Genomic DNA, 20,783 nt, shown 5'->3' on the forward strand with positions numbered 1-20,783 from the left:
TTCCAGATCCACACCAGCCCGAACACCACCCTCAGAGGCACCCTGATCTACCGACCCCCGGGACCACGCACACAATTCAGCGAGGACATCGCCGACTTCGTCAGCCCGCATGCCCTCCCCTCCGCTGACTACATCCTCCTAGGCGACCTCAACTTCCACCTGGAGAACAACAACAACCGCAACACCAGCACCCTGCTCGACAACCTCGCCAATCTTGGACTCAAGCAACTGGTGTCCACCCCCACCCACCTCGCCGGACACACACTGGACGCAGTCTTCTCCTCCAGCCCAGACATCGACTTCAGCCATGTCACAGAGCTTCAATGGACGGACCACAGCTGCGTCCACTTCACCTTCAAGAGAACGACGACCCACCGCCACCAGCAACAGGCCGCCCGCAGAAGCTGGAACAAGATCACAGCAGACCAGCTTGCCACCTCCCTGAGCCAGCACCCTCCTGCCAGCTCAGCGAACCCCAGCCAGGCCGCCGACAACCTCACGAAGTGGATCAGCAACTGCGCGGACGAGCTCGCCCCGCTGAGGACCCCGCCCAGCAGACCCGGCAGCAAGAAAGCCCCGTGGTTCACCGACGAACTCAAGAGCTCCAAGAAGAACTGCCGAGCCCTCGAGAAAGTCTGGAGAAGGGAACCTACACCGGACAACAGGACCTCCCTCAAGCTTGCCACCCGGAAGCACCACCAGCTGATCCACGCCGCCAAGAAAACAGCATTCAAGGACCGGTTGGACAACAACGCACACAACTGCAAGGAGCTCTTCAACATCGTGAAAGAGCTCTCCAACCCCAGCGCAGGGAACAACGACATCACCCCATCGCAAGACCTCTGCAACTCCCTCGCTTCATACTTCCACAACAAGATCGCGGACATACACAACAGCTTCAACAACCAACCAACGCACACCATGACCGAACAACCACCCCCCACCACCACCCTCCACGCCTGGACCCCGATCAGCACCGAAGACACCATACGCACAATGAACTCCATCCACTCCGGATCACCGACCGACCCCTGCCCTCACCACGTCTTCAACAAGGCTGACGCTGTCATCGCACCCCACCTGCGGGACATCATCAACACCTCCTTCGACACCGCCACCTTCCCTGAGAGCTGGAAACACGCCAAACTCAGCGCTCTCCTCAAGAAACCAACAGCGGACCCCACCGAACTCAAGAACTACCGCCCCATCTAGCTCCTCCCGTTTCCAGCCAAAGTCATCGAGAAGACCGTCAACAAGCAGATGGCCGCCTTCCTCGAGACGAACGGATCCCTCGACCCCTCACAGTCAGGCTTCCGAGCCAATCACAACACCGAGACCGCCCTCATCGCCGCCACCGATGACACCCGAGCCCTGATGGACAATGGAGAAACAGCGGCCCTCATCCTCCTAGACCTCTCCGCGGCATTCGACACTGTCTGCCACCGCACCCTAGTACAGCGCCTCAGCAACGTCGGAATCCAGGACAAGGCGCTGGAATGGATCATCTCCTTCCTCGACGGAAGAACACAGAGAGTCCGCCTACCACCGTACAAGTCAGAGGCCTCCGAAGTCATCTGCGGCGTCCCTCAAGGGTCATCTCTGAGCCCCACCCTCTTCAACATCTACATGAGCCCCCTCGCGGCCATCGTACGCAAACACAACCTCAGCATAATCTCCTACGCCGACGACACCCAGCTGATCCTCTCCCTGACCAACGACCCCGCCTCCGCCAGAGCCAACCTGCACGATGGGATGAAAGAGGTAGCCGAGTGGATGACGACCAGCCGCCTGAAACTGAACTCTGACAAGACGGAGGTCCTCATCCTGGGCTCTTCACCCTCCGCCTGGGACGACTCCTGGTGGCCTCCCGCCCTGGGCACCGCACCCAAACCGACAGACCATGCACGCAACCTGGGCTTCATCCTGGACTCCTCCCTCTCCATGACCAGGCAAGTCAACAACGTCTCCTCGGCGTGCTTCAACATCCTACGCATGCTACGAAAGATCTTCTGGTGGATCCCCTCCGAGACCAGGAAGACCGTCACCCAGGCCCTCGTCACCAGCCGACTGGACTACGGCAACGCCCTCTACGCCGGTACCACCGCCAAGCTCCAGAAGAGACTCCAGCGGATCCAGAACGCCTCAGCCAGACTCATCCTCGACATCCCACGAAACAGCCACATCACCGGACATCTGAGAGACCTCCACTGGCTCCCCGTCAACAAAAGAATCACCTTCCGCCTCCTCACCCACGCACACAAAGCCCTACACGACCAGGGCCCGAGCTACCTCAACAGCCGAATCGACTTCTACGCTCCCAAACGCCACCTCCGATCAGCCAACCACGCCCTCGCCGCCGTCCCCCGCATCCGAAGAGCGACTACGGGAGGAAGGTCCTTCTCCTACCTGGCCGCCAAGACCTGGAAAACCCTCCCGACCGACCTGCGCCTGACCCAAGACCACCTCTCCTTCAGGAAGAAGCTGAAGACCTGGCTGTTCGAGCAGTAGCGGCACCCCCCCCCCCCAGCGCCTTGAGACCCTACGGGTAGGTAGCGCGCTATATAAGTGTCACTGATTGATTGATTGATTGATTGATTGATAACCCATACCCACCCTGAACCCTAAAATTGCCCCCTGACACCCCAAAACCCACACCTGCCCTGAAACCTAAAATTACCCCTGGTACACCAAAACACATACCCATGCTGAACCCTAAAATGTCCCCTGGCACCCCATACCCACCCTGAACCCTAAAATAGCCCCCTGACATCCGAAAACCCACACCTGCCCTAAAATTACCCCTGGCACCCCAAAACTCATACCCATGCTGAACCATAAATTCCCCCGGCACCCCATAACCCATACCCACCCTGAACCATAAATTCCCCCCTGGCACCCCATAACCCATACCCACCCTGAACCCTAAAATTGCCCCCTGACACCCCAAAACCCACACCTGCCCTGAACCCTAAAATTACCCCTGGCACACCAAAACACATACCCACGCTGAACCCTAAAATGCCCCCTGGCACCCCAAAACCCATACCTACCCTGAACCCTAAAATTGCCCCGTGGAACCTCAAAACCCATACCCGCTCAGAACCCTAAAATTACCCCCTGGCACCCCAATTGGTAACCCACCCTGAACCATAAAAATACTCACTGGCACCCTAAAACCCACACCCACCCTGAACTCTAAAATTACCAACTAGCACCCCAAAAAAAAATGAACACTACTAACTTACACTACATTTGCATATTTGGAGGGGACTGTCCTCTTTGACGTTTCTATGTATGTAAGTCAAGAACAACATTCACAGTAACCTAGATATGCAGGCAGTAGGTAATGCTGTGCTGAAAAATGCATTAAAGTTACTGGAACTTACACAAAAAACTGCTGCCTGCTCTTCTGATACTATACTGTGGAGTCTGGCTGATCAGCAGCACTGTGTCCTGGCATCCAGCCCCTCCCGAAGGTCTCACTGTGTAGATCAATGTGGGTCAAATGCACAGACAGCAGGGGGAAAGGGATGGCCAGTGCAGGTGAAGCTTTTCCTTTGTAAATTAATTCCTGCTGGCGTCATAGCCCAGGGTTTGCTGTCTGTGCACTTGTATGGAATACACATCTATACAAGTGCACAGACAGCACACCCTGGGCTAAGATGCCAGCAGAAATTCCTTTACAAAGGAAAAGCATCACCTTAACTGGCCATGCCTTCCCCCTGCTGTGCACATCTTCACACCCCATGCTCACAACCCATCAAGTGCTTAGGTGAAATCCCTGCCTTCAGGCAAGGATTTCACCTCTGCGCCACTCTAAAGGATACACAAGAGGTCAGGGCAGGGGGGTTCACTCGCTGAAACTGTTCAGAGGCTCGCTGTCTGGCTCGGGCTGCTGGGCCTCTCAGAATTCATTAAAACAATCACATTCTCGGATCGGATGCGCAGCCTTCCTGCACCATTTTAGTGCGTGTCATCTTAGCCCGGGCAGAGGAGGCGACGGGGGGGCTGAAGCCCGGTGAGCCCAATGGGTGTTGCGCGCCTGTATATATATATATATATATATATATATATATATATATATATATATTACCTACTGGCGGTAGCCAGTAGGTATATATAGTTAGGACCTAGTTTCCATAGGAAATCCCCAACATTCTATTGGGAATAACTTTGGCGCTGGTTGATGAATCTTTGCAAATTTCTCAAAGAAGATGGCTCGCTCCGCTCCGCTCCTTCCCTGAAAGATTGGGGGGGATTCGTCAAGTGGGGGCTGAGAAGAAAGGGGGGTCCCAAAACATGTTTTCCCCATGTTAATTTCCATAGGACCTTTAGACTCTGCTACAGCTTGAACCACTGAAGGGAATTACACCAAACTTGTCAAAATGGTAGTGTCTGGTACGCAGATCACGCTTTTTGTTAAATAGTGTAAATCCCTCCAGTAGTTCCTGAGAAAATTAGAAGAGAAATCAATTATATATCTATAAGCGCGCACCCCCGATTTTTTTTTTTGGGGGGGGGGTTTGGGGGGGGCTTCTCTCTTTCATTTTAATGTTTTAAATTTAATTTCGAGGGTGCCCACCCCTCGTTTTGCCCCCCGAGATCACCGCCGCGGCCCGAGCCGCCTCAAGATGGCCGCCGCCTGGTTGTGGGCGGGGCCGGAAGGACGTGGTTTCCGCTGCCCCCTGATTTTATATCAGGAGCACAGAGCAGGAGTATTAAAATCAAGCGTATATTTTTTATTTATTATAAAAGTTGCATGTTTCAAATATTGTTTGTTTTATTTACAAGTGTGTTGGTTCACGCTGTCTGCACCGGCTATTTGGCTCTCCTATTGGTTGGCAACCACCAAATAGGCTTTGTGATTGGTGGACCTTGTCAACCAATTAGAGAGCCTACTGGCGCGTGCAGGCAGCATGATCAAGACAGGCTGTAGACTCGCTGTCTCATTGGCAGCAACGGCGCATAGTCCTTGTTTAAAGTGGATTTCATATCAAGAGCACAGAGCGGGAGGACTACAAATAAACGTATATTTTTTATTTATTCTAAAAGTTGCATGTTTTGTTTTAATATTGCTTGTTTTATTTACAGGGTGCTCGTGATAACCGCAAGGCCCACGCAGCCCACACTCACTACCCCGCTGCCACTTCTCCCTCCCAACCTCGTGAAGCACAGAGCGCCCGCTCTCTGTCACCACCGCAGGCACCAGAAGGAGCCCGCCGCACGCTCAGTGTCCAGTGTCTCTCTTCAAACCCCTTCTCTAGCAGCCGCGCTCTGCATGAAATCACCGGCCATTCTCACAGCATGAATGAAGTGGGTATTACTACTTGTTCTGCGCAGCTCGTGCCCTTGTGCGCGCGGAGCCCTGAGGGGCCTATTAACGCCCGCCGGAGCGGTCATTAACAGCAGCTGCGGCCGGGATAACTTCTATTCCACAATCAGTCATTCTAACGCAGCTCAGATCCGAGAGGGGGTCTGTCTCTCTGTCGGGGTGGGGTCTGTCACTGCCGAGGGTGGGGTCTGTCTCTATAACGGAGGTGGGGGGGGGGGGTCTGTCTCTATGCCGGGGCCTGTCTCTGTGGGGGGGGGGTCTGGCACCAGAAGGAGCCCGCCGCTCGCTCAGTGTCCAGTGTCTCTCTTCAAACCCCTTCTCTCGCAGCCGCGCTCTGCATGAAATCACCGGCCATTCTCACAGCATGAATGAAGTGGGTATTACTACTTGTTCTGCGCAGCTCGTGCCCTTGTGCGCGCTGGTTACTTACACTTTACTGGGTGCTACGGTAATTTTCAGCTCCATGGGGCGCGGCGCTTGGGAACTGGGCTGATTAGGCCCTAGTAATGTAACCGCTTTGCATGAAAGGGTAATCATCCGCGCAAATTTAAAAAGGAGGCTCATCCTAAACACAGCAGAGAGACAAACACAGAGATGGGTCTCTGCGAGTTTACTGAACTGCTGCTGAAAACACGCCTAGGGATAATCTCTAAGCAGGACCAGGCTTGACAGCAATTGCTATCCAAATATTCTGTGGAGGAGGTTAACTTTTCAAAAAATGTGCGAGTTCATTTTGTCCGAGTCCAAAATGATGGGCAATGCATTTCATGTATCTGTATTTCCTTCGCTGCTCATAGTTTGCGGACTGAGATCAGTGCCTGCTCCGGGACAACTTGGACACCCCCACTCCACTCCCTGGGGGCCAAGGCCGAAGGATTTCAGGGGTGCATTTCACTGGGCCAGCAGTTCATTGTTCATTGTTGTTCTTTCGCCTCATGTACAGCTAAACCGGCCTGTCCTTATTTTACGGGGAGTGGGTAAGCTTTCACCTCTAGGAGCACAGAAGTTCAGTGGTAGAACACTTCTGAGCTCTATTGGCTGCTGCTAAAAAGGCAAAGAAAGCTCACACTACCGCAGGAAGAGGGGCTTTTTGCATTTCTAGTGCTTTTATTGATTAGCTTCATTAATCTCCCCTGCCCGCGACTTTTTGTTTGTGCTGTTTTGTCCAGCATATTCTTGAGGTTTCGATAGAGGTACCCATCTTCCTGCTGCTCTGCCTAAGCAGAACCTTCTCGGTTAGGAAATGTCACTTACAGACATCTATTCCCATGATCGTCTCGCTAGACATTTTTAAACTGCCTTCAATTTAGAGCGTTTCTCCCATTGAAACTTTCAGATGGATAGCGGCAAGTACGACATGGAAGGAAGGCTTGGATGTTAGACAGATTTGAGGTAGTGATTGGTTTTCATGCGCCGTACCTCTGTGGACTAGAGTACCTCCACTGTACCATTAGTTGGATCTACAAGTGAGACTGGGACGAGTATCTTTCGGAGAAAGGGGATTGTGACGTTGGCTTGTATTGTCACAAGTTGCACCGCATATCATTGACAAACTGGGAGAGTGTAAACTGCATCGTTGTATTGGGGGGCCAATGTGGGCATGGGCTGTAACAGTGCCTTGTGTCATCAGTTGTGAGGAAATGTTACAGTTTTCATATATTTTATATTATGTGCATATATTTAACAATAAGGAGAAGTCTGCATTAGTCTTTTATGACGTACCTCCGAAAGGATACCCTCCTATATAGTTAGCTGGACATTTTATTGATATAAAACCAATGAAATTCCACATATAGTTAGTTGCACTAACTATATATTTCACGCATCCGCAATCCAATGCTGATGATGTCACATATTACATCATTCATGACATGGTCAGTGACATCACTGATGACATCACTGATGACAGCTCATTTAACATCAATGATCACACCACTGATGATATACTTCATGTGATAATACAATGCACCTCCTTACACTCTAATATAACCTCTGTTACACCTAGTGTAAAATACAGAGTATCATTTTTGAAACTATTGACACACCAATACCATTTACTACATACGCACTCACTGCTTCCTACGTCTGCACACACATTCATTCATTCATTCACCCATAAGGTCACTCGTACATACAGTCACTCATCATTACAACAGTATCATATGCACTCATACACCTATGCAGACACTCACACACTGCCACTCATCCATGGAGTTACTCACACACCTAGTCAGTCCGGTAAAGAATCAATCACACTTTGATTTCTTAATCTATACAGTTAAACACAGAACAGCTTACAGTTTCACAGATATACTAACACATACTTACTCACTTATACAATCAAATCCTTCATCCATACTCTTATACATCCACTCATTCTTCAATATGCAAAACATATTTAAACTTTACAAAAACACACAGACACTGGATGATGTGCAACTAACTATATGTGGAATTTCATTGGGTTTATATCAATAAAATGTCCAGCTAACTATATAGGAGGAATTTCAATGGTTTTTTATATGTTAATACCTAACTATATAAGGCCTAAAACCTATGGTTTTTAAAGTGAATTTCCAAGGTTTTTTAAAGGCTAATTCCTAACTATATATAGTCTATAACCTATGTTTTTTTCAGTGAATATATATATATATATATATATATATATATATATATATATATATATATATATATATATATATATATATATATATATATATATATATATATATAGATATATATATAGATATAGATATATATATATATACAACCAAACAGGATGCCCAAAAGTGAAGAGGCCGTTGGAAGTTAAATCTTGCTCATGTGATTTTAATAGCAGCTTGCCAGCAGGTAACAGGGCAGCAGAGCACATCTAAAAATAATCGCCAGACGCGTTTCAGGAAATTTCATCCCTTCAGTGGCGTGTAATTCGTGGAGGGCAGGAAGCACTGTTGGGTGTGCACACCTCAATTATAAGCACCTGCCTGGTTGGGCGTGGCCATATGCACGGCCTTCTGGGTGTCGTAGTGCGCACTTGTTCCTCCCAAGTGGGCGTGCTAATCGAGTCCTCCAAAGTGACGCAAAATAATGTCCCAAGTGGGTGGATGCCCTTGCTGTCAGTTATCTGCCCCGCTTTTCAGCTGCCATTACAGAGCGATCGGGCACCACCCTGCAAGGCACCAGATCTCCTTCCTCCCCATCGCACCCGCACCGGAGTGGTGCAGGCTCGGGACCCGCAGAACAGCGGTGGGCCTGTCTTCTCGACCGGAACCGTCCGAACAAATCCAACCAAACAGGATGCCCAAAAGTGAAGAGGCCGCAGGAAGTTAAATCTTGCTCATGTGATTTTAATAGCAGCTTGCCAACAGGTAACAGGGCAGCATAGCACATCTAAAAATAATCGCCAGACGCGTTTCAGGAAGTTTCATCCCTTCTTCAGTGGCGAGTGATTCGTGGAGGGCAGGAAGCACTGTTGGTTGTGCACACCTCAATTATAAGCACCTGCCTGGTTGGGCGTGCCCATATGCACGGCCTTCTGGGTGTCGTAGTGCGCACTTGTTCCTCCCAAGTGGGCGTGCTAATCGAGTCCTCCAAAGTGACACAAAATAATGTCCCAAGTAGGTGGATACCCTTACTGTCAGTTATCTGCCCCGCTTTTCAGCTGCCATTACCGAGCGATCGGGCACCACCCTGCAAGGCACCAGTGCGTCATATGATGCATCACGTGGTTAAGCGAAACGTCACAATGTTGTTTTCGTACACGAGAATAGCGCTAACGGGACGCTCACCGGTACGCGCCCCGGGCCGCGCCAACGCACTGCGCTTACCCGTGCATTCACCGGTACGCGCTCCGGGGCAAAAAAAAAAATATTACATAATTATACAATATAAAATTCGTTATAAAATTTTTTACTTTTTATACCTATAGAGAAATGCTATTAAAAAAACATTGAAATTCACTGAAAAAACCATAGGTTTCACACCAGTTATAGTTAGGAATTAGCATTTAAAAAACCTATTAAATTCACTGAAAAAACCATAGGTTTGACACCAGTTATAGTTAGCTGGAAATTTTACTGACATAAAACCATTGAAATTCCCACGTTATAGTTAGTTGGACTCACTATAACTTGCACGTTTAATGCACTGCCGATGACATCACATATTACATCACTCATGACATGGTCAGTGACATCACTCATGACATCACTGATGACACCATCCTTGTGACAGAGTGACAGACCTCCTTTCACTCTAAAGTAACCCTTGAAACACATATTCAAAAATAGAAACTAACATTTTCAAAAAAGTGGAGATACCCATACCAGTTACAACAACCAATTCAGTAATTCCACCATTTATATACACATCCACTCATTCACCAACAGTTCTATATAGTCACTCATACATATACTCACTCATCATATGTAGTGATACACCTATACATCCTGTAACACACCGACAGTCTTCCAAAAGTTGCTCACACACATACTCACACATGCAAATAAACTATTGAACATCCATTTATTTGCATATACAGCTATACACACACTACCACCTTACTTCTAAGGAAACGTACACATACTTACTCTCTTAAACAATCACTTATAGAAACACATACTTATTTAAACAAGAACTCTTTCAATCTCTCACTCTCACATATACTCACTTATATACATCAATACTCACAGATACTAGATTAAAACATATGTAGTTACTGATAAAGACACTAGTGATACAGTCATTCACTTACTAACACACACATATACACACTCATCCATCCATACAGTCCTGCACATATGCCGTCTTCCAAACACATAAACAGTGAGTCAATCATTGATGCATCTATGTACTAAGTAATGCCCCCACCAAACCATACAGACACTCATACTGATACTAAAAAAAATCTAATAACCCATATACAGACACATGTAGCTACTCACCAACCAAAGCAGCCACTTATACACAAAGTGAAACACTGATACAAACATTTAAATATTTAAACAATACTCGCTAATATATGTATTCACTAAAATACACTTAATAAGCCAGTTAACCAATCAAATTTTTTTTTTAAAACATCCATTAAGACACTTATTTAAACATTTATTCTTCCATCGACCTTTACATATACATATATAAAACATTTATTTTTCAGAAAGACACACATTCACTGGATGGTGTCATCAGTGATGTCATGAGCGATGTCACTGACCATGTCATGAGTGATGTAATATGTGATGTCATCAGCAGTGCATTACACGCGCAAGTTATAGTAAGTCCAACTAACTATAACGTGGGAATTTCAATGGTTTTATGTCAGTAAAATTTCCAGCTAACTATAACTGGTGTCAAACCTATGGTTTTTTCAGTGAATATACATATATATATATATATATATGTATATATATATATATATATATATATATATATATATATATATATATATATATATATATATATATATATATATATATATTTATATATAGATATATAGATAGATAGATATACTGAAAACCCCATAGGTTTCAGGTACGTTATAGTTAGAAATTAGCATTTAAAGAACCTTATAAATTCACTGAAAAAAGCTGGTTTGAAGGGTGTTATACTTAGCTGGACATTTCACTGGTACAAAACGAATAGCAATTCCTCCGTTATAGTTAGTTCTGCTAACTATAACTTGCGCGCCTGCAATGCACTGTTGATGATGCCACACATTACATCATTCATGACATGGTCAGTGACATCACTGATGACATCTCAAATGACATCACTGAGGGCCAAGGCCTACCCACAGGCTCGGGAGGAGATGGGTTGGTGTTGGAGTCACTGACTCCACGCTGGGCGAGGTGGATTTCCAGACTTGCCCCTGCCAAATGGATCCCTGAGGCTTGGGGGTTGATGCGGTTTGGGGACTCGAGGAGACATCGGAGTTCGGGGGACACACGGACTTGGGGGCTAAATTACATCATGGTGCTAACCACCCCCGCAATGCCAACCTGCAGAAAACAAGGCTTTCTGGGACCTGTAGGCGCCATGCAACAGGCTTTCTGCAGGAGGTATATGCAAATGTACTTACTTTGGGGGCGGAGCGGCTCACCACTAATCAGGATGGGGCAAGACATTTAAATCTGTGATGGTGCCTGCATCCTGAGAACACCCCTGGCGCTGAAGAAGGCAAAGAATATGCCAAAATGCATTTGCCATCCCGTGTGTGTGTTTTTAGAATAAAGATGCCTCCACTGTTTCCCCTGGTGTGGCCTCTTTTCTTGGAGGAGATTGTTGGTGAGATTTTCAGCGCGTGTGCCAGAGACGCGCTTAACCCCTTCCACGCTGATGACGAGCTGGGCTCGTCATGGCGTAGCCTCCTCGCACGCTGATGACAAGCCCAGCTCGTCACGTAAAGTGCGTTTTTAAAAATCTCAGCATGAGAGCAGAATTCCGCTAGCGCGCATGGTGTTAAGAGGCCCCCGCATCATTAGGCTGGGCTTGGAAACGCTGGTCCTTGCTTCTGCGTATTTCTCTTCAGATCCAGGTTGCTGGAAGAACCAAGGCCCACCCACAGGCTCGGGAGGAGATGGGGTGGTGTTGGAGTCACTGACTCCACTGGGCGAGGTGGATTTCCAGACTTGCCCCAGCCGAATGCATCCCTGAGGCTTGGGGGTTGATGCGGTTTGGGGACTCGAGGAGACATCGAAGTTCGGGGGACACACGGACATGGGGGCTAAATTACATCATGGTGCTAACCACCCCCGCAATACCAACCTGGAGAAAACTGAAGACGCCATGCAACAGGTGGCCTGCAGGAGGTATATGCAAATGTATTTACTTTGGAGGCGGAGCCGCTCACCACTAATCAGGATGAGGCAGGACATTTACACCCCTGGCGCTGAAGAAGGCAAAGAACACGCCAAAATGCATCCACCATCCTGTGTGTTTTTAGAATAAAGATGCCTCCACTGTTTCCCCTGGTGTGGCCTCTTCTCTGTCCTTGGAGGAGATTGTTGGTGATATATATATATAGGGGTTACGACCAACAGAGGAGGAGAGAGTGGACTCAAAAAACAGTCCAGATACTGTCCACAACTACAAACTGGTAACAAAGTCGACCTGTTTCAAGAGATCATGGTGGAGGAAATTACAAAAATGGCGTCAAGATCAGCCAACAATTTAAATCAGAATAAGAGCACTACCCAGAGAAAAAAGAACTGGAACCTCACTCCAAATGAATATAAAGCCATGTCAGAACTCAACAAGCAGCTCAAGGACAAAGATGCCGTCTGAGGGATGCCCTCGTGTTCAGATTCCAAGGGCGCAGCTGGTTTCCAGCAGCCATGAAGCATTCCTCACAGCTGAGCCCGTGCTATGGAATACCATTACCGTCCGGCTCTGCCTGGGATTTCAAACACCAGCTGGCTACTTTCATCTCTCTGGAAATGTTTGAGTGGCCTCACTGAGCCCAAGTCATGCACATGCGCAGGGATCCGATCTGTGGCGTTCACTTCAAGACCTAAAGTTATCCTGGACTCAAAGTACTCATATAGCAGGTGTGATAGCAGAGGTGGAAGGTAAACAGAAGCTGGGCCATGGCAGTCGAATGAAGAGTCAGTAGTCAGTCCGGAAGTGGGATGGGGTGATGACCATTACTGCACACCCCAGGGTCTGCTCTAGGCAATGTGGGACTGTGAATCTGCTGCATCAAGCGCCTCTGAGAGGTCACAGGTCAGCTTTCCGGATTATCAGGGGGAGAGTCCTACGGAACAGGCCATGAACAGGGAGAAAAGGCTACAATATCCAACAACATGCTAGTGTTACCAGAAGTCTGCATGAAAAAGGTTAAAACTGTGCCTTAGCCAGAATCAAATGCCAGGTCTCCATGTCCGCTACTGTTTTATGGCAACCTTCACTCTCGACTCTCACTATGGTCTATCATGCTCTGGTGAATTCTGCGTTTATTTCAAACATGCCAGGTTAATTACCCAAAATCGCAGTGTGATTATTACACACAACCACAGTAGTCACGGTACCACGTGAATACCTCCCTTCTAAGCGCTAGATTGCTCTTGTCTCTGCATCGGTCCCCCAGGTCCACACTATGGAATTTCAATGTCCTCCCCATCACTTCTGGCAACCGACATACCCGAGGCCTAAATGACTCGAGACTCCCTGAGCGATGACGTCAGCTAGGCAACGTCATTACATGGAAGTAATGTACAGCAATGACACAGTGCCTCATAATATACACAACCACAAAAAAATCAGACCTAAAAAACACACGACGAAGTACTGGTAATCACCTCTCTGCTTACTTTATCACAGTCCCTCCTTAATGAGAACGAGATGTTTGATTTGGAGAACTTCCTGTGGTCCATTCAAAAGAGAGCACAGTTACTCATTCGAAGATCCCAGGCAACAAAGAAAGCTCCTTCATGTCCGAAAAATGTTTACACAGTTGAACTCCATCCGCCGGAACTAGCATGGCCCAAACCGGAAGGAACGTTCACAAGTCCACACTGTCACGTTGATGGTTTCGCTTCCTGCTGCTGATTCTGGTACCTCTCACAGGCACCCAGGCATAAAGCCATGGCTAAGGGAAAAACAGCGAGATAAAAAGGCTCTCCAAACAAGCAGTTCATCCCATAAGAATCCCAACGGACAGAGGAGCCGAGATCCTTTCCCCCAGAGCGGCTTCGGAGAATGATCCGGCACAACCGCGTCAAGGATGGAGCCTGCCTGCAGTCACCGCCCTCCCTCTGAGCCACCAGCCAAGCTATAGTGTAGCTGCCTTGGGCAGGAAGACAGCAAGGCTCCCATCACTCATGGCCCAATCACAAGCAGGCGGCCCCAGGATACTACACTTCCGCGGATTCCATCCCCAAGCTGCCAAAAGGGAAGCCTTAGTTACTCTGGACAGCAGTCCCCACACGTCAGGAAAAAACACTCAACCACTTTCCTCAGAAAACAACATTTTGCTGTGGGAAGGCCAGTAGGTCTGAGTTTAATGTACTAACGCACGGAAACCCAACGTTAACACGTTAAAAACAGGCACTGAAGGCCCCCCTGCCTTCACTACAGTCCTCTTTGCTTCTATCTGAAATTTTGCCCAGGTGGCAAGGGCGCGGTCATTAAAGCCCTTTTATCAACATTCGGATATAGACACTTATGAAGAACTATAATGAAGGGTACTGTGCAACCAGTGCCACATTCCACGAAGCAACAAAAGGAGGACTATAATAAAGGCAAGGGAGGCTTCAATGCAGATCACTTGTCTCTAAACAAGGACTGCCAATAAATAACAAGCACTCAATTCTGCCCCACAACGGCGAAGGCACGGACAACGGGAGGGAGGGCGGGGGATAAAGAAGGCATAACAACAGCACAATAACTCCTTGTGGGCGTGTTTTTTGCCCTCTCCCCTTCCCATTGGCTGGAAGGTAAAATTCCAGCCAATGGGAAGAGGAGAGGGCGGGACTTAAAAAAAAGACCCAGAAACGCCCCCGAATCGCGTACCGACGGGGAAAGAGTGATTGACAGCCAATCTCTTCCAATGGCTAGCCTCCATTTATGGAGCTAGCCAATGGAAGACAGAGGCGGGACGAAGCCCCATACTGTAGGACATAAGATTTCGCCCTGGGCGGAGCACTGCTTCGCAGTGCTACGGCCAAGGCGAAACCTAATGATCCCATCATAATAATCAAAGCCTCAGATAAAGGGGGTAATATTGTGGTCCAAAACATCTCGGATTATGTGGAGGAAGCTAATCGTCAACTGGGAATTAGAGAACATTATCAACTGATGAGAGAGAATCCAATTGAGAAATGGCCGGAAGAATATCATACCCTCTTATTAGAATGGAAAGACAGGGAATTGATTGAGTTTGAAGAATTCATGTACTTAAAAACAGACAACTCAATTACGGCAACAATTTACTTTCTCCCGAAAGTACACAAGTCGATCAATAAACCACCTGGAAGACCTATTGTTAGCTCAATTGGATCCCTATTAGAATCCACATCAAGATTCATAGACATATTCCTAATGAACTACGTAATAAAACTACCCTCGTATTTACGAGACACCATGGACTTTGTAAACAAATTGAACAATATGAAATGGGAGATGGTTTTCCTTATGTCAACAATTGATGTCTCCTCGCTCTATACATCCATACGACACCAGGATGGTATAGATGCGGTAAATACATTCTTGAAGGAAAGATCAATAAACTTTTTAGAACACTCTGCCATGTTAATCAAGATGTTGACCTACTGCTTGACACATAACATCTTTCTCTTCCAAGGCAATCTCTACCTACAACAACAGGGGACGGCAATGGGAACATCTTTTGCCCCCACGTACGCAAACCTATTTATGGCCGTCTGGGAAAAAGAGGTTCTGCTGGAAGAGAACAAGAAACATCAAAAGATAAAAGGTTGGCATCGATATATCGATGATCTCTTTTTAGTATGGGACGGGAATCAAATAGAGCTACAGACCTTCATTGACTCTCTGGAAAACAACCGGTACAATCTACACTTCACTTCAACCATCAGCAACACCAGGGTGATCTACCTGGATGTAGAGGTAGAAGTACGCAATAACAAACTATGCACCAAGATGTACCTCAAACCAACATCCTGCAACAGCATCCTCCACGCCAACAGTGGTCATCTCTCAAATTTGAAGTGGAGCATACCATATGGAGAGATGCTAAGGGCCAAGAGAAATTGCTCTGAAGAAGAGGACTTGGATGCGGAGATAGAGAAAATGATTGGCCGATTCTTATCTAGAGGATACCCGTTGGAAGTTCTGATGACAGCAAAATCTCGAATGCACCTGAAGGATAGAGGGGACCTCCTGATCTCTCGGAAAGAACAAACACACACAACGGGAGTCCTTGAGTTACCCGAGAAAAGAAAATTGGAGGAGTCAGGAAATAAAACACGCCTCATTATGGACTTCAACAACCAGAGTCAGAATCTGAAGAAGGTGATACAGAAAAATTGGAAAATACTCCTGTTAGATGAAACTCTTAAGGAACATTTAACACCTTATCCGAGTATCACCTATAGGAAAACAGCGTCCCTAAGAGACATCCTGACACAAAGTCATTTTAAGATCAAGCCGAAGGAAAAAACGTCTTGGCTGAATACACCAGGGTTCTGGAAGTGTGTAAAATGCAACGCTTGCGAGCATGGACAGAACATCAAAGAATACACACTCCAGAGTGGAAAAAATTGAAAAGATCACAGATCACATTACCTGCGAATCAAAATTTGTAATTTACAGACTCAAATGCCCATGTGGAAGAGACTATATCGGAAGCACAATTAACAAACTGAAACTGCGGATCTTACAACACCTACGTGCGATTAAAAATAACGATCAGAGTTACCCTATGGCGAAACATTTCAATGAACAACATCAAGCAGACTGCAGCAAACTAATATATTCAGGTTTGAAAATCGTCAAGGTATCTGAGAGAGGAGGAGATCGCACTTTAAAGTTAAGAAAAATGGAAAGCAGGATGATTCTCGGTATGGGAACGGAATTCCATTATGGACATAATTTGGACGCAGAACTACATGTACATCTGGAAAAGTAAATGAATAATAGAGATCAATGATGAGCTTTGAAAATCCAACTTCACAGAAAGCATTGTATGGATATGAATTCATAACTAGTCATGAAACAGCAGAAATTTAATTTTGACAATGACAAAGCCCTAGGAGATATGCATACCCAAAGCAGGAAATGGTTGAATTTAAGGGAGCGAATTGTCTCTTTGAGTCAAGAAGGAGAATATGCAAGGTTAGATAAAATAAGATGGAATGTAATACACTGGATGTGATCAAGTCTTGTGCAGATGAAGACTCCCCCAAATAAACTGTAAAGACCGCCATCTCTGAGGGAGGTTATAAATGACAATGCAATTACCCCTAAAATAAGAATATATTGGGAGGGCAGAAAAGAAAAATAACTGTAAAACTTGTATGTTTGCACATAATGACTTGATCAATCACTGTAACTCTAAAACCTAGAACTAAGAATGAACTCTTGTCGCTCCTTAGCCACTTATGTAGTAAAAATGTACTTTACAGAAATTCTTTCACTGAGAGGCTCAATCCGTTTTTTTAAATGAACATTTGAACTTTGCACGTAAATTGCACCTCGTTTGATGAATAATATCATTGTGAGTGTAAATAAATCCCTTTCAGGTACTTTACATGATGCATGTTGCACTTTAAAATTACATTCTTAAAATAGTACTTTACTGTAAACCATGAGGTGCACAGAGATAAGGTGAAATAATGGCGTCCAAAATGTGCCGTGAAATCATACTCAGGATTGGTAGTCTAGTTGTTTTTAATGGTAAAGAAACTGATGAGGGTACTAAGCACAGAGCACAACATAAATTGTCTAGACACAAGGGACTCTATGGTCCAGTTGAAGACTAAGTATAGTCGAAAATCATAGGCCGTCCTGTTGCTAATGCACACGGTGTTTGTGGAAAAATAAAAGAAATTTGAACTCATCTGCTGCTGTGGTGCCGTGACTTCTGTGGAAACTACGTAAGCCCAGGGGATTCGAAGTGATATATATATATATGTTAATGTTAATGTTACCAAATTTCTAAAGCGCATAGCTGCCCGTGAGCATCCCAGCGCTGAACAAGTACAGGTGGAATCAAGAGGGAGCTCACGGGAACAGCCAAGTCTTAAGGGATTTTCGAAATGTCAGAAGGTTGGGTTGTGCACGGAGATCAAAGGGGAGGGAGTTCCACAATTTGGAGGCATTATACGAGAAACGTTGGTCTCCTGAACGTGCTCTCTTGATCTTAGGTGGCCGAGTAAGATGGACATTGGAGGATCGGAGGGGTCTGGAGGTGGTGTAGGGAGTCACCAGGACTTTGAGGATGGGGGGGGGGGCTTTTCCGTTGAGGATTTTGTGCGTTAGACAGAGCGCCTTAAAATGCACTCTTTCCATGACGGGTAGCCAGTGCAGCGCTCTAATGGCTGGTTTGGCCGAACAGCGACTCTTCGTGTTGGTCAGAATCCTAGCGGCCGCATTCTGCACTACCTGTAATTTAGTTGTGACTTTTCGCGGTGCGCCCAGGTACAGTGCGTTTCCATAATCCAACCTCGACAGAATGAGGCCCTGGATCAGAAGTTTCCTTGATTGGAAGGGGAGCAGTGGTAGGATTTTGCGGGTGGAGCGCATAAGACCGAAACAGACTTATGACGTTTTCCTTGCTTGGGCTTGCATGGTGAGATTTTGGTCTAGCCATAGACCGAGGCTTTTAATCTCGGATTTGGGAGTAGGGGGCTTGCCCATCCAAGGGGGCCAGAGAGAGTCTGGGTGGAAGAGGGCCTGATTCCCCATCACCAGAATCTCCGTCTTGTCGCTATTGAGCTTCAAGTGAGATCTGTCCATCCAGCTGACTATGTCACTCAAGCAGGAGTAGAGATTGATGGTGGGATTTTCCTGCTGAGTAAGAGAGACAACCAGCTGCGTGTCATCTGCGTACGTCAGGAGTTTGATCCCATGTGGGATGACTATTTTTTCCAGGGGGGACATATACACGTTGAAGAGCGTGGGGCTCAACGAAGAGCCCTGTGGCACTCCGCAACGTATGGGGGTCTCTTTAGATGTATAATTGTCCTCTATGACCTGGAATGATCCTGAAGAAATGATTATATACATATAACCTACTGGCGGTTGCCAGTAGGTAGTTATAGTTAGGACCTAGTTTCCATTGGAAAGTCGCAACATTCTATTCCCAATAACTTTGCGGGCCAGAAAAAAATGGGGGTCCCAAACCGTGTTTACTCCATGTTTATTTCCATAGGAAACTTTAGACACGGCTACAGCCCGAACTGCTGAACGGAATTAGACCAAATTTGGCAAAAAGGTAGCCCTTGGTTCAGAAAGAATTCTTTTTTTTAAATGGTGTAAATCCGTTCGATGGTTGATGAGAAAATCAAAAATTTAAAAATATCGATATTTAAAGGCGTGCAGGATCTGCGCACCCTCCCGATCATGAGCTTCATGCTGATTGGCTGTCAACACTCCAAACCAGGAAGTGTTGGCAGCCATCTTGCGCCTCGGTAGAACCGAGGCACAAGAAAATAGAAAGAGGAAGGTGCAAAACAAGAAAAGAGGGCAGGGTAGAAACACCCTGAACCCCTAGGCCTGGTTAAGGGGTCCCACAAGGACCCCCCAGGGCCAAAATAAGCATTTTTTTTAAATCGCGGGATGCGTGGAGGGTCCGCGGATCCGGCTGCAAAATTTTTAAAAAACGAAGCGCGGGCTCCTGCGCTTTGTTTAAATAAAGCCACCTAGTGGGCCAGGTCCCGGGGGCAGAAAAAAAAGTGTGGGAGGCCCCAATCCCCCCACACTGCCCCGGGGTCCGCCACCCCCGGGGCTTTACATAAAGATTTGCAGGGGCACATGGCCCCCCCGCAGCCCCAGGGACCGCCATCCCCCGGGGCTTTGATTTTTACGAGGGGGGGCATGCCCCCCCCAAGCCACGGGGACTGCAACCCCCTGGGCTCTTATTTTGAAAATGATTCCTGTGTGGGGTAGCTCGGGCGTGTTTGCACAGTGGTGAAGGGAGGGAGCAGGGCCTGAGGTGACATGTGTGCAAACACACCCTGTGACGCTTTTTTAAGTTGGGAAATTAATTCCTCTTCAATCCTGAGGGTCCCTAGGGGCCAAGTAGCCTACCACTTACCTCCAGTAAGCGCCACTGCGCTGCGTTGCAGAGAGGTGGCCCAGGCCATGCCCCTTTTTACGCCACTCTGTAACATAGGTTTGTTGGGCTTACTGGAGGTAAGTATTGGGCTAGTTGACCCCAGGGACCCTCAGGACTCAAGGGGACCTAATTCCCCAATTTACAATGCATAAAGAGGTGCGTTTGCTCAGTGGTGCAGGGAGGGGGCATGGCCTGATGTCACAAGTGTGCAAACACACCCTATGGTGTGTTTTAAATTGGAGAATTAAGTCCCTTGAATCCTGAGGGTCCCTAAGGGCCAACTAACTCACCAGGTATGTCCAGTAAGTGCCACAGAGTTGCATTGCAGAGAGGTGTAAAATGGGGCATGGCCTTGGACCACCACTCTGCAATGCAGCTCTGTGGTGCTTATTGGAGGTACATGGTGCTTATTGGAGGTACATGGTGGGCTAGGCGTCAACTCGTTATATACGAGCATCAGACATAAAGATGGACTCAATGCCCTCAAATATTATCTGGGGAAAAGACCTATGTATTACTATCTTCACACCACCATGCTACTGGAAATGGCTGAGTGGTGCTTGGACAATATTATTTTCATTTTTGACAAATTGTTTTATAAACAACTGCATGGCACAGCCGTGGGTACCTGCTTCGCCCCAGCTGTGCTAATTTGCATATGGGCTGGTGGGAGGAGCAGGTACTCATGACTTAACA

Source organism: Lissotriton vulgaris, chromosome 7 (assembly GCF_964263255.1).
Source record: "Lissotriton vulgaris chromosome 7, aLisVul1.2, whole genome shotgun sequence".
Lineage (NCBI taxonomy): Eukaryota > Metazoa > Chordata > Amphibia > Caudata > Salamandridae > Lissotriton > Lissotriton vulgaris.